This window comes from Rhinolophus ferrumequinum, chromosome 3, assembly GCF_004115265.2.
Source record: "Rhinolophus ferrumequinum isolate MPI-CBG mRhiFer1 chromosome 3, mRhiFer1_v1.p, whole genome shotgun sequence".
Taxonomy (NCBI): Eukaryota; Metazoa; Chordata; class Mammalia; order Chiroptera; family Rhinolophidae; genus Rhinolophus; species Rhinolophus ferrumequinum.
Window position 1 is genome coordinate 71,004,368 of NC_046286.1, and position 3,683 is coordinate 71,008,050.

Below are 3,683 nucleotides of genomic sequence, written 5' to 3' on the forward strand. Positions count from 1 at the left end.
ACATTATATATATATGCTAATTATCTAAGATATATTAGGTACATCCTCTTTCTATCAAATTGTTACATTAAGCTAAAAGAAGGATGAATCAATAGCATAGTAAGAATGTTTTCAGGTTTATTTGTTTTTGTTTTAAGCAAAGATTACTATATTCACATAACTTTTTAGTTTTACTTTAGGGAAAAGAAATGACAATGAGGAAAAAGTTTATGAATCTCTGTTTCTTTTATGAAATATTGCAGCTAAAACCAACAATCACTTACCTGTGCAACCACCAATTCTGAATACAATATGAATTACACGTAGGAAATAGAATTTACCTAGATGAATTCTGGTTATTTTTAAAAATATGTGCAATCATATTAGAGAACACTGTGACTTCTATAATTTGAATTAATTTAGAAAATGAAACTCCTGCCGCCATAATATATAAGGAAATAATATAAGGAAATAAGAAAAATTTTCTATATAAGTCATCCAGTATAAACAAAGTTCATAGTCTGATATACTTTTATCAAAAGGTAAAATGATTCACTGCTATATTTACATGGGCTATTTTAATCCTCAGTAGTTCCTATACACAAAATAAATTTAGCATGTACTTATATCTGGGGTTTCCAAAGCAAGATATTGATACAAAATTTAGTAAATTGGTTGAAGTTCATAACTAAACTAAAGAAAAAGAAATAGAATTATCGAACATAAAATGTTTACCAACTTCTGATTTGCACAACAGACTCTGGTATTGAGACCTGACTGGGTGGTTTCTTAAGCTTTTTCATCATGAACATTACTCAGTCTTATATTTTAACACCCTTCAGTGCCATCCTTTGTTTGGTGTTCCATTTTGCAATTTATATGAATTTATATGATCATTTCATTGAACGTAAATTGTTCTTCCAGGATTTCATTCATTATCATAATAAAGTTTATTATGTTTAGCAAGTTGAATGTATACAAGATTTTGAGACTAGACAGATTTTCTTTTTAAGGTTTCATTTACAGTCATCAGCTCTGCCTACTATGATGAACCATTTTTAGCTTTTTAGAAGCTTTTAAATATAAAAAATATTATAAGCTGAGCAAGTTCTTTTCGGTTTTTCACACACGATTAATTCTCTTTTATAAACACTTTCTTTTTAAAGTATATGCGTGATTTCTTCTTTCAGTTATAATTAGACTTGGAGTTAACTGTTCTTGAATTCTGTTCCTCTTAAGCATTTTCACATATTTAGGTGCCAAGCTTTAAATATGGGTATTTGGACACTAAACAAACTGTGTGTTCAGAGAGACACATCCAGCAGACTTGAAAATGGGCACTCCAAGGGGATTCATGACAGGCATTTCATCCCATATGTCAGCGTCCCTGATGAAGCGAATGGCCCCAGAGAATCCTCAGCCAGACCCTTTTATCTACATGGATGATTCCAGCATGCACTGGATACCACAGAATCCAGCTGGTCAATATGAAAGAAGCACCAAAAATGCACCTCATTCATTTCATGCACACACAACATAAGGAGTTGGAGGCTCTGTTTAGCCACACCATGTTTCCAGATAAAAATCTGCCTGGAAACTCAACCAACCCGGAATCAACAATAAAGACTTAGCTCAGGAACCGGTGAGTCAAATTGAGGAAGCGGCAGCGGCAACAGCTATCACTACCGCAACCAAGCCGGGTTCTTCCAGCGCATAATGTGCCCACCTCACCCACAACACCAACCAGTCCTTATTCTTCCTTTTCTGCAGTTTCAGATTTCTCTAGCTCCCTTCCATCTCAGCCGTTAGGCCCTTCCCGTTGGGCATGGGACTCTGTCATCACTGAGAATCCCATTAGTGATGCCCACATGCAAGGTCCTCAGCGGAGAGGCTAGTAGCCAGTTCCTGCTTTTTATGCTGATGCCTGCGACATAGCCCAGATCATGTAACTGTACAGTTTTCCTGATGAGGATGAGCTGACTCTTCTTTCCACTGTCTATATCAGTATTGCTCACCCACAGAGCCCAGCTAGAAGAACAGAGTTCTTCTTTCAGCATCTTTGCTGGTCCAGCTGTGGATCCATCTCCTGGAAAACGTCTCCAATATGACAAGCTGAGGCTTTGCAGCCTACAGTCTAAGAGACGGCCTGGAATTTCAGAACGCATCCAGTATGAAGGACTTTGGATTTCTCTGATCAAAATACTAATAAATGCCAGATTTTACAGGAAAAAATATGTAGATAAAGATAGAGATACGTAGTTATTCTTTAGAAAATTGAAGGTATGACCTCAAAATCTTTTTTGGATAACTACCCAAGGCAGATGGAAATCATCTGGGTATTTAGAGCAAACGGAGAAGAAAGCACAGTTGACTGCTATACCCAGTGCAGGGTTCTGCTGCGCATCTGCCTTGGGCACTCAGAGAGCCCCACGTGCCCTGAGAAGCGCCATCACACCTGCGGACAATGCAGTAACCGGTCCACAGTAACTGGCGCCTGGCACAATAAAACAACCTCAGCCATGACAACCTCTAGCTCGCATGTGACCCTTCTAAGTTTATCACACTTGCCGGTCTTTTTTTTTTTTTTTCCAATAGATACCTTTTGCCTTTTTAATCTTTTTGTTTTGTTTTTTTCCCCTTATCCGCCCCCACCATCTGCACACTCTGGTTCTAGCCGTTGTTTCTCAGTTTAGTTGTGTAGGACACAGCTCCCTGGCCCATGCTGGTATTATGAGCCTTGCCCTCCCCCACACCCTCCCACCCCAGGGGCAGTTCACACTGAGCTCCAGCTGCTCACGGCAGCCAAGCTCCAGGGAGAACCATTGTGCACAATCTTAGCAGAGGGCGCAGCTCACTGACCCATGTGGGAATCCAACCAGCGACATCGGCATTAGGAGCGGGATGCTCCGACCACCTGAGCCACCGAGCTGGCCCTCTTTTTTTTTTTTTCAAACTACCCCTCTTAGAAAATATCACATGGTTTTCTTTGGGATTTGGTAATGCATAAAATGACATTATTTTCTTTAATCTCTGTGCAAATATTTGTAATTTTAAGATACTCTCTGAGGTATCTTCTACCTCTTCTTTTCTTTAGGCTTTCATTCAGCATTTAGACATGTTTAAGTCCTATAAAAACACAGCAAAACATAAAGCAACCTCTCTCACCTCAGCCTCTGTCTGGCAACAAGCTGATTCTCTTTTTTCCTCCCTTTTACAGCCAAACTTCTTGAAAGAATCTCCTCTACTTGGAATCTCTTGGTGGAATCTCTTCCACCAAGTGAAATCTTGTTTCTGCTTCATGTTCAAGAGAAACCATTCTCAAGTAATCGTCAAAGACATAAGTTGTCAGGTACAGTTTTCCATCCTTGTTTTATCCTGGGAAAGCATACGTCACTTATCATCTGTCTCCTTGATGTAGGAGATTTTTCAGTGACTGCGGGGATCGCGTCTCTGGAGACCAAAGAATGGAAGTATGGACCAAGAAGAGGCGAGGAGTTTTAAAAAAGAGGATAGTTTATTAAAAGCAAAGGGTCAGAACTCCCGAGCAGGAGGGAGTCCTGAATGGGGGTGCCCAGTGACTGAGGCAAAATTTCTTATTTTTATACCTTCCCTTGCCTGTTTGGGGAAGGGGGTTGCCAACTTCTAATGAAATTCGTCTACCAGGTTTGTTCTGTTAGCACATCCTGAAGGGATTAGCAAAATAA

General features: G+C 39.5%; 1 pseudogene; it reads left to right on the forward strand.

The window, feature by feature from the left end:
- Positions 1 to 1,466: 1,466 nt before the first annotated feature.
- On the forward strand, positions 1,467 to 2,173 carry LOC117020687 (arginine-fifty homeobox-like; annotated as a pseudogene).
- The last annotated feature ends 1,510 nt before the right edge of the window (positions 2,174 to 3,683 follow it).